Here is a 12,344-nt window from a genome sequence, read left to right as displayed (position 1 = left end):
CTGGTGTCTTTTTTTCTATCTCCAACTGGGTTCAGAGGTTGATGTGAGTATTGGCTTCTATGTTAAATTTTAAGTGTTTTTGGGTAATGAGCCAGCAGCTGCCAGGGGACTGTCTGCGTTGGCCCACATAAAGTGAAGGAAGCGCTCGACGTGTCTCCTCTCCTGCTTGCCGTTGGCCGCGGCTTTGGGGACATATCTGAGGCTTGTCAGCCAAGCCGTGTACACTTAACATTGGCTCTGGAAAAGAGAAAAAAAAGGGGGGGGGGGATCAGTGAAAGAAAAACAAATTTCATCCTGGGACGTCCACCCCGGGCGACCACCTGGAGTCCGCCGCCCACACACAATAAAAATAGGCCTAGAGATAGTTTAGGTACTCACCCACAGAGCCACTACTCTTTCCGGGCTACTATCGCTTGCAGCCGCTCAAATTCTGCGGAGAGTTTTGCTACTTTTCGATCAGTTCAGAACATTTGCAACTTTTAGATTTCTTCGCCTCACCGAAAGCTTGCAGTTGTTGTTGAGCAGCTTTATTTTGGCGCTGAGCAGTAGCTTCCTGACCGTGTCCCCGGCGAGCTGGTGAAGGTGGAACAGGTGGCTGTCTAGCCGGCGGAAACCTTTCTTGCCACATGCAGACACCGGGCAGTCCAGAGCACCCGCATATCACACGCTCGCTCGCTGCCGCCAGGTGAAGCCAGCGTTCCTCTGGACCCTGCTGATGAATCTGGGCGAGATGAGCCTGCACGTTGGTGTAGAAACGCCGACAAACTGGACACACTCTTCTCCGTGACATCTCGCTGCTCAGCACCGCTGGAGCGGGTGACTTTATTGGCAGCCAGTCAGGAGGGCGGTCCCATTAGCAGACCTAGTAGGAACCATCCTGCAGCAAAAAAAACGGCATGCTCTGCCTATTAGGGACATTTAAACGCTTAAAAATGTGCCCTTAATAGCTACTATGGTGGAATAAATTACATACTTAAAAATTACAATGTTTCAGCTGTGTTCTCTTGCTATTTAAGGACGTTCTGATACTTTCGCATGCTTACAAATGTGCTCTGAACAACTGCCACGGTGGAATAAATAACATGTTAAAATAGTACATGTTTCAGCTATGTGCACTTGCTATTAGGGATGTGCCGATGTTTCCGCACACTACCAAGTGTGCTCCGAAAAATTGCCACGTTGTCATAAACAGGGTTCCATTCTTTCCTCACACAGTTCTTTGACTATCTGCACAGGCAAGTTACCAGACATCGCAGGCTTCGAACAGCCAGTGTGCAGGGAGTCAGTGTTTTTAATTCAGCACTTGAGCACCATTGGGCTGTTCATTTCAGGCTCTCCATCACATTTTATGTGAATGTGGCCATGACATTCCTCACAGTTGCCTCTGATTTCTATGAATTTCTCTGTGGCTGATGGATAGACCTGGGCTCTTTTAAAGACAAATGTGCAGGGGCTTTTCGCTTCTTCCCAAATGTGATGATTTATCACGTTTCCAGATGCTACACTTCAGAATTGTGTATTCCCTTTTTTTGTGTTTTAGAGAACTTGTTTTTGTATGAACTGTTACACGCATGAATTCAATCCATTTCTGAAATGAAACTTCAAGATAAAAAGTCCACAATCTTTTGGTCTTGGGGAAAGGGACCTGGCTCAAAATGAGTGTCATCACTACTGCCACTTGTTTCATGATCACCTTCATAAATAAACCCTAAAGCAGTCCAGATGTTGTCTGTTCAATTTAACAAAAGTATATAGAGCCTTTGCAGTGATCTTGTTTTCTAGCTGCTCACTAAGCTCTGTCCAGATGCTCTGATTAGGAGTAGCTATGTTGACATTTTGGATTATGGCCTCTTTTGATGAAGGGAGGACTGTGAAAATGGAATCCCTGTCCACTGCTGGTTTCTTGGGCATCTGGCATAAGCAAAACATAATTACCCACTGAAATAATCCTGATGCAAAAAATGTCATGTACAGTATAAACATGTTTATGTATTACTGTATTTGCCAAAATACAAGGAAAATATAATCTAGTAATAATGTATAAGGATATTATATCTTATATTAGGACCAATATGGTAATGTGGACCCTTAGATGCACAATGTATTAAAAAAACTAACATGGGTACCATGTGCAGCGGTAATTAGCATTTCATAGCTACATTAGCCATATTAGTATTAGCAGTGAGATTTCTGTTCAATAAACATTGACAATCTTAGCTCTCTTGAATGTTTTACCATTATGATTGAAGTTAACTAATATTATTGTAACTGACAGTGTTAAAACATTGTACTTACACTGGCCAGAATTTTGATTTAGTAACTATATCGACTTTCCCTATACTAACACTAATTTCCACTAGAGCATCGAGAACAGAAGTGTCCCTGACACCTAGTGGTGGGAGTGAAGTGTAACATGATTCTCCTTGTAAATAAATGAAAAGTTCAATCATGAGAGACCAGTGAATGAAGTAAAGAGAATTGTTTATTGAACAAATGATGATATGAATTGTCTTGAAAAAGTCTTCGGCACTTCGACTCAAAGTGTGCTCACACCAAGGAGATTTGTGCATATAAGTCAATGTCTAATATTTTAAAAACAAAAGCAGCACAAACGATTGAGAATATTTGTGGTGAATTAAGAGCATATGGGGAGTCTGAGAGACCTCAGAATGACCTATGAATATTCTTTTAAATATCTTCAAAATCGAAGCAGCACAAACGAATTTTTTTTGGGCACAAACGGAGCACAAACGATTGAGACAATTTTGCCGAAATTTTGGGTGAGGGTGGCAACTTCATGCAGGTCCAAACCCAAGTTATCAGAATAAGTTTTACTGGCCAAGTATGCTGGAGTATACAAGGAATTTGTTGCTTGAATAGCGATCCTACAGTGCACACTTACACACACAGTTCTGGATGTAAACAAGACACCGAGTAATACAAAAGAGACCAATGACAGATACCACAGGACAGTTTACAGTGAAAACAATCTTAAAAACCACTCACAAAGAACAGTTAAGAGTAAAGTGATATTACTTTAAATGACTAAAAGCTTGTATGAGCCCTGATGAGCCTCATAAATAGGAGTTTGAGACTCTTTAGATTTTATTCACAGGAACTGTAAGAGAATTGTTTCCCATTGTCATAAAGAGTCAATTTAAGGCAAGCTGAGGGATCCATCCTGTCATATCCATGTTTAAAACGCAATAATGGAGATTGTTTAACGTGTAAGAAGTATAAACGCTACACTGAAGGAGCGAACTAGAGGAATAATAATTACTACTACTACTAATATTAATAATAATAATAATAATAATAATAATAATAATGCACCTGTAGTAAATCTACGCTAATCAGAATCGTGATGTGTTTTATTCATACAACCAACAGAAGTACCTCAATTTACCTGAAAGGAGCTGTCTCGCGCTGATTCTCAACGGTCATCTCGCTCGGTTTGAATGACGCACCTGCGCACTCAACCACGCCCACCAGATGACTAAATCATAGAAATGAATGGAATAGGGATATAAACAAATAGATCAATAAAGAAGATTGCACTTTGCATTCCATATTTTCTCCATCACAGTGATTGCAAATGTTATATTATATTTAGAGCTGCAACAACTAATCGATAATAATCGATTATGAAAATCGTTGGAAACGAATCTCATTTTCGATTAGTTGGTCTGCACGGTGCGTTTACTCATTACATTACTTCTGTACTGAAAACACACTTCGGAGAGTAAATATTAAAGTAGTGTCCTTAATGAAGTACTGTACACTTACACTATGTACTTACACTACGCACTACTCTACCGTCTAGTGCAATAAAGTCTAAAACCATCTAAGCCTAATCCGTTTGCAAAAGAAATCTGTGATCTTCAAAATACCTTCATTTTTATATATCCTAAATACTGAAAACATTTGTTAAGTTGCTAGACATGACTGAATGCATTGCTGTCCAACTAAAATGAAGACAATATTATTTGTATATTGTAATATAGTACATAGAATAACACAAGCAGTTTGTGCTTGGATCCCGATAATCACCGCTTGCGGCTATATCTGTATGTTGTCTTTCTTATAAGGTATCCTTGAGTGTTATGAAAGGCGGCAACAAATAAAATGTATTATTGCATAGTTCTCCCATCTGACCATGCAGAGTCCATCGGTGGTGTTGTCCCAGTAATAGCAGCTGGCTGTGTGTAGTGCCGTGTCACTCTTCTGCATTATAGCCCAACTACCAACGTACTTAATACTTAATGCTTTTCCATGTCTGTTTTTTTTAAATGAGAGTACGCGCTGTGATACTCTCTGTCCACTGGTTCAGTTTGTTCCGACTTTAGTCCAACCCTGACACCTTCACATTCATCAGGCACTTACGTAAAGAGACGTTTTAGGCTGAGCTGGTGCTTTGGGAAATAGTATACTGGCCTGTGTGCTGTTTCTGTGAGCAAGGGGTCTCACTATTTGGAATGCTATTGTGCAGCTGTGCCTTTCCCATTTTGACTCCTGTCCTGGAGTCAGGATCACACTGCTGGTACTGGCAGTGTCCGGCTCTTTTAAGAACTCACTTACACATGATGTGTCACTCACTGTAGGCCAATCAGCTACCCATTACCATTCTGTTTCTTTCCAACAAAAAGGGCTTTTTAATGCATTAAAACTTGTGTTGTGTTTCACTAAAAGAGAATGCTGCATCCATGGAATTGTCATTGCCATATCATGACACATAGGATTAAAACAAATGCTTAATTTCTCCATATGTTGCTTGTAGCATTTTAAGACGTATTAAGGCACAAGTGAGTTGTAAGAGGCTGTGCTACACCTCGCACAGTCAGCAGAGGACAGCAGCAGTGCACCGCAAGAGTTGCCGTGTGGGGGAACTCAGTTACCCAGAACACTCCAGGCTGATTAACTGGGATTGCCTGCACTTGCGAGGCCGGATGCTTAAACCCAGACTTTGAGGCCACTCTGTCATACCTTTGTAGAGGGGAGAAAAATTGCCTGATGTGGGAACTACTGGGGAAGGGAAGTTGGGTCAGAGCCACTCAAATGGCTCAATGCCAGGTGCCCCCTCAGGAAATTCTTTGAGGAGGGGGCTCACAACCTAGGTAAAATCATCTCCCACCCTCCCTGCTCCACTTTGGTTGCTCTGCTTCCTTACTCAGCTGAGGTCATTACTCCACTGCGTGGTTGCACTGAGGACATCCCCTACTCCTCTGCTCTGCAGAAGATACCATTACAGCTCATGGCCTCACCACTCTGTCTCTCTGCTCTGCCTCCAATGTCACTACACCACCGTGTAAGGCCTGACATTCAGTGTATTCTACGTTACATCCATACTGTTCCTCATTATCTCAATATCATTCAAAAATGGACTGTTCTGTCTCAGATGAGTGATGAACTTGATTTTGAAGCTGTGTTTCCTGATGTTGGTGTTGCACTTCCACCAAAAAGTGTTAGTGAACCTAGTAATCATTTCTACATTTGAATATGATCATGAGGCACATGGCACTCACTTCACTTATTCTACAGGGTTCGGCAGGGATTTGGTTCAACCTACTAAAGAGTGGAGAAGCGGATACCAGAACTTTGCATGCTGCATGCCCAGTTTTTGTAGGCAGTACGTGGGGTAAGTTTCCAGTAAGCACCTCTGCAGAAAATGCTTGGCGTATTTGGTTATTTTTATTAATGTACTCAATTTTACTGAAAATTGGAAACAAAATCAGTGCTCACTGATATCCAAGCAACTTCATAAATCTTTTGTAAATATTTCTTTTAGTCTTTGATTTAGTTGCCAATAAGTGGCTCTGCTGTCGGGGACAAGAGTTCAGGAGAAGGTGCACTCTGTCCAGGTCCGACTGAGACTGAAAATTGAAACTCTACCTAAAGCAAGCTGAAAAGATTTTCAGAACTAAGATATTTGGCATAGATCAAAGGGGCTGATTAGATTTGTACTATTTTTTGTAATGTGTATATGAAGAATAAAATACAGAATTGATATGAAAGATAAATATATCAGTTTACTATTTTACAATATTGTGTAATCTCTAGATAAAGGTGATTACTGCACTTCCCTGTTTATTGTTTTATCAAAGGCTTGACACAGTGGATCATGAAATATTGCTGCATAGATTAAATAATGTTGGTCTATTAAATCATTGAAAAATTACTGAAGTAATCTCAGAGAGGCTATTCGGGTTAAATAAAGGTTAAATAAATAAAGAGAGAAATAAAATGGCTCTTTCCACAGGTGATGGCTAATTCCCTGCTTTTCTTGTAATACTTGATTTAATCTCCCATCCCTTCAGTTCTCTCATCTTCGTGTAATCTCTAATCAAATATCATTTGTTGGAATACCCCCTCTCATAAAGGGGTCTTCTACTCTCATGTTTAGTTAATCTGTCAAAGAGTTCTAGTCTGTTGTCTGCAAAAATACAACAAAATACAACAAAGATTAATTCTTCTCCCTTCCTGAATTCCTTTCTTAATATCCTTCTGGTGAATGAAAAAACTAAATCCTTTAGTCTAGGACTATTTGTGATGTACATTAATCTAACATGTTAATATCCCATCTGTGCTAACGAGTGATAATCCCAATAATACAGAACGAAAAAAATAGAGTAAATGAGGTTGAGATCTAGACATGTATTTACAGTTCTCTAGTCTCTTTTATCCCACTAATTTTTATTCAAAACATCCTACTGAATTTGTTTTTACTGTGTACAACAATAGTGTTTAGTTTAAAGGGTAGACGTGCATGCACCCCTTTGTCCCTTATTAACTTACAACTGTACCACACTCAAAATATCACTCAGACCCTTCATACATGACATTTAAACTTTCTTCACTTTCTGTAAATCTCTCTAATCAGGAGTAATGCGTATGTGTATTTAACTAGTCTAACAAAATTTATCATCTATGAGCTTGGTTTCAATTTAATACAAATTTGTTTCCTTCACTGAGCGCCATTGTGAAAGGCGTAAAAAAGTTCCATTATAAATGTATCCATTTCATTTAAACTGTATTTGATCCTATTAAGTTGGTGTTAAGTCTACTCATGTCACGAACTACATTTCCCATCCTGCACTGCGGCCCACAAACATCTCTGCCATGTACTGCAAATCCCAGATCACACACCTGCATTAAATTCACAGCACAGTCACAGCCACAGTATAAAGACTTTCAATTCACTCACAGATTGTGCAGTATACGCTCCATTCCTCGTGTTTGTGACCATTGCACTGTCTTATTTAAATATTGAGACTTGTGTTTCGTATATATTGTATTGCATGTCCATAGCACACCGCATATAATATATATTTGTATATTCACACATTACTTTATTCTATTCAACAGTCTACGGTTCAGTAAAGAAACAAGTCTCTCAAACTACACTGCTGCAAAGAGACTGTAACTGAACTAAACTAACAAACATGTCACTGCAGTGAGACCCACATCAGCACAACAACAGGTCACATCAACAGCAAAAGAAACCACCACGTAACATGCAACACTGTCCGATCCAGACACATGTAATCCATGCAAATCCTAATTCAACATTAACTATTCATCTTATTCTAATGTGAAGGACTCCACACATCTGGAATAGACAGAAAATGTGTTACAAAAAGTTTGAAAATAAGTGTAGACTAATATTACCATCAAATCTTACTAATTATTCATCACTGGACATAGGCAATGTTTAAAGAGAAATATACAGCAAATTATTCATCATTGTGCAACACAAATACCTCACGCCAAAAGAACTCACACTTACACTGCTCAACTTAGAAAACAGCAGTTACATTATTATTATTATTGTTTATTTATTTATTTTTTGCTTTGAGTTCATTGCAATCGTGACGCAAGTGACCAGTTGGCATGGGAACATCGGGGCACATAAAGATTTATAGACACATACAGGAATCAAAGATACACAAATTATTTATGGTTATTCCAGCTCTTTTCAGTGAGTCAGTTCATTTGGCTCAGCAATAAACTCCCAAACGACTCTTCATTCAGTACGACTAATGGCTTTTATAATTCAGCCAAATTTAGCAATATTTGGACCCATGATTAGTATGTGTGCACATATATCACTTAACTTGTTCAGTGTAGGATAATTATACTAACCTTTAATTGTACATCATTTTGGATTATGTTTTGCATCAAACCTTAAATAATATAAAAACAGACATTATTACCCATGTGTATTAAGTGTTTTATTTAGCTTGATCTATCCAAAACTCAAACCATTCCAAACAAACCACACTCACTACACTGCTGGAGTACAGGTAACAGCAGCGCACCCCTCACTCACGTACTCCAGTTTTAATCGAAGGTTCACATTTCAAATTCCTGTTGGAATCTTTCTGACCATGTTCATGTACAGTTTGTATAAGATTTAGTTCCACTTATTCCTACTGATTATTGTGAAATGTTTAACAGAGGTACAGTATATTTTGAGATGTTTACATAACCTTTGAAAATAAATTATTGGTTTTAACTTTGCTTTCTGTTTCTGTTGTAGATTTTTAGCTTATTTATTAAATGATCTGGCAGAGAGAAAATGGGAGTGAGAAACTTTTGGTAGGTTTAGTATTGAGCCATAAGTTTAAAAAAAATAATAATGTTGCAGTGGCACGAAGCTCAGTAGAATTTTCTGCCATAAGTTTAATTACCCCAAAGTTCTATGATTTTGCTGTAGCAGTGACATTGATTTGGGACATCCATCCATCCAGCCATCCATTTTCTGTACTGCGTATCCTACACAGGGTCGTGGGGGAGCGTGGAGCCTATCCCAAGGGACTTGGGGCACAAGACAGGGGACAGCCCTGGATAGGGTGCCAACCTGTTGCAGGGCACAATTGCACACACACTCACACACACTCACACACTACGGATCATTTGGAAATGCCAATCATCCTACAACACATGTCTTTGAGTTGGGGAGGAAACCAGATCACCTGAAGGAAACCCCCGAAGCATGGGGAGAGCATGCAAACTCCATGCATATGATAGTTGTTGTTATTGTTATTATTGTTGTTATTATTATTATTATTATTATTATTATTATTATTATTATTATTATTATTATGAGGATCCCGTTGTGTGCTGGAGAGGCTTTTCCAGCCTGTCTCTCTACCACACCTTAAAGCATCTTAACATCACAGGACAACAAATGAAAAGAACTATCAGGAACACCACAGAGGCTGCTGAGAGAGCTTCAAGAAGGCTCTGGAGGGTTATCAGCAATTTGGACATAGGCCAGGTCCAGGGAGTCTTAGGATTAAAGACCTGAAACACCCAGTGGCTCCAGGTTCCATCAATAATGTGTCCAAAAGCACATTGCAAGATGTATGAAAAAAACATGAAAATATTAATAATAAAAATTCATTCATTAATTCCATAAAAATCAGAAAAGTTGGCTGGACTAGAAAAAAACATGCACAATGACCATCCAAGCTGATTTTTATTTTATTAATTACATTATTTTTGCAGACCCAGCAGATACAGTCAGGTTCATAAATATTTGGAAATTGGCAAAGTTATAGTTTTTAAAAATATATTTTTTTTACCACAGTATATTGGAGTGGAAATAAAATAATATCCATATTCATTCTTTCATTCCAACTCCAGTATACTGTGTTCGACAGCTAAAATAATAACTTTGTCAAGTAACGAAGAGGAAACATTAGCATTGTCTGTACACCAAAAAAAAAGAGAACCTCTATGTTATGTTAGTATCAGGGTACTGGTATTGCACCTCCCCATAGTCCACCTCCTCTGTATTAAAGGTCATTTTAGATAGCAACTATAGAAAATATAGTAGTTTAAAAAAACAACACCCTACTACACACTCGTCTCCTCATGCTGCAAGTGCACACTGGTTTTGGCCTAGTAGGGCGAGTAAGGGGAATTGAACACAAGATTAAATAATAATACTTTACTGCTGAGACAATAGCTCCACCTACAGGAAGATGTCTGCAAATAACTCTACAGTACATGTCTATTTTAATTTTAAAATAGGAATTCCATCCATCTTCCCCTGCTTACTCCTTTTCAGGGCGCGGGGGAACCTGGAGCCTATCCCAGGGAGCATCGGGCACAAGCCAGAGTACACCCTGGACAGGGTGCCAGTCCATCGCAGGGCACATTCACACACCCATTTATACACTACAGACACTTTAGACACGCCAATCAGCCTACCATGCGTGTCTTTGAACTGGGGAAGGAAATGGGAGTACCCGGTTGCCAAAAACATTTTCAGTACACCTTGGTGTAGATTTTACAAGTCTCTAGAACTGTACTGAAGCATTATTCTTATAGAAGAGATTTACTTCATTTGTTTTGATGATGGTAGCAAGCAGTGTCTAACACTGGCAGTTGCATTGCGATTTGATTACTGTGAAGATTATAGCATATGATTTACATTTTAATACTTAAAACACCAAGGTGTACTGAAAATGTTTTTGGCAATGTTCTACTAAGACACTTTATATCGGCTTTTGATTTAATTTGCCAGCCAACTGTGAATAAATATTCACAACAGTCAGATTTCAAAGCAAGGCAATTGTTATCAATGCTGTCTTTGCTTAATAGGTCATACTTGCTTGTAGTGCAACCATTAGCATCCTTTTAAGCTGCCTCCACTTGTCTTGCAGTGCTTCCTTAAAGCTGTCTGTCATGAGGAAGTAAAATACTGGGAAGATGACACTGAGCCTATGCAATTAGCCGTGTCACTGCGAAAACCGAATCGATGTAGTCTACGATGCACGGTGACAAATTTAATTCAGGAAGCCGAGAGGCAATGCGCACAATCCTCATTATATGGATGGGTGTGTAGAGCACCAGAAACATGATTGCCACAGTCCCACGATTCTTACTGGCCTTTGGAAGGATGTCACATGCATTTCCTCTCTTTTCATGAGAACAGAAACCATGCTTTGCGATGATAGAAACAAACCCACCAGGGGCATCACATGTCCAGTTATTTTGAGCACTATGCTGTAAATCAGAATAACTCTGGCCACTCTGACACTTGCAAAATCACAACACACTGTCCAGCCATTTTCCTCCAAGTCCTGGATAATGAAGTCTATGAGGGGAGCAATTTGAGCATTTACCAAGATCCAGTTCAGTATGGTGATGCACAATGAGGCCTTGAGTGTCAACAGGATGTGTTCTCGCTGTGGGTGACATGCAACAAGAACCGGTCCACACTTACAGGCATCATGAAAAGGATGCTAGAGTACAAGTTCACATGGAGGATGTAGCGATTGACCATGCATAGTGAAGTACTGAATTTCTTCTGGTTGTAAGCGTAGTTATAGGACAGCTCAGGTAAAGTACACAGGTAGATGAGAAGAGACACAGACAGGTTAAACAGGTACAAGTTTGTGGACTTCCAAGCAGGGAGGCAAAATATATAGCCTAGGACCTGCACTAGGTTTCCGATGAAGCCAATAGTGAAATTCCAGGCCATACACTGGCGAGAGGTAATATCTTTCTAATAATGGAGCGATGACACTGCAGCAGTTGTCCTACAGCCATAAAAAAAATAGTGTATATATAATTACTGTACATAAAGGGTTCTATTTTCATGTTATTGCAGGTATAATTTGCTGGTTAACACTAGAATGATGCTTTTTTGTTGGGCAGATTAAAGTAGTGTCACATGTGCTTCCACATTCCACATTTCTTGACCTCCCTTAGATGCCTTAGTTTTAATTTGATCTGCTCTGAAATTATGTTCTCAAAACAATAAAAAATAATTATAGTTTGTATGAAGCAGATTATTTATTATTCTCAGGTGTGGGGCTTTAATTCTTTTTAAGCTTTCAACCCTATTTTGATTCATAAATTGTTTTAATTTATTAGCAAAACTGCGCAATTTAGAATGAATGTTGTATTTGACAGTGTTGAAAGAGTTGCTGTGAACTTAAGTTCAGAGGCATCAAGATTAAAAATGTGCACTTGTCCAAATGTTCTACATAAACATATACAGTGGGGTCAAAAAGTCTGACCATTTTTTCTGATGTTTTTTCATTTAAAATTTGAAATCAACAGAAGGTCATGAAAATTCACAATGAGTCACAACTAGTGATTGGGATGAATAGGTTGTACAGTATCGTCCCATTAGCTCAGGTATTCCAGGTATGTCAAGTATGTAATACTGTTCATTACTGTAGCAGGTGGGGAGTCGGTTTAGCGGAAGTCTGCAGAGGGTCTGTGCTTATTTTCGTTTTCTTATATGAACAAGCTGTTCTCTCTCGTGTGTGTGTGTGTGTGTGTGTGTGTGTGTGTGTGTGTGTGTGTGTGTGTGTGTGTGTGTGTGT

General features: G+C 39.2%; 1 pseudogene; it reads right to left on the bottom strand.

Moving 5' to 3' along the window:
• Nucleotides 1–9,964: 9,964 nt before the first annotated feature.
• LOC128630651 (succinate receptor 1-like) lies at nucleotides 9,965–11,704 on the bottom strand (annotated as a pseudogene).
• Nucleotides 11,705–12,344: the final 640 nt, after the last annotated feature.

Source organism: Ictalurus punctatus, unplaced genomic scaffold (genome assembly GCF_001660625.3).
Source record: "Ictalurus punctatus breed USDA103 unplaced genomic scaffold, Coco_2.0 Super-Scaffold_100058, whole genome shotgun sequence".
Taxonomy (NCBI): domain Eukaryota; kingdom Metazoa; phylum Chordata; class Actinopteri; order Siluriformes; family Ictaluridae; genus Ictalurus; species Ictalurus punctatus.
The sequence above is the reverse complement of the archived record's forward strand: the minus strand, read 5'-3'. Positions and strand labels throughout refer to the sequence as shown.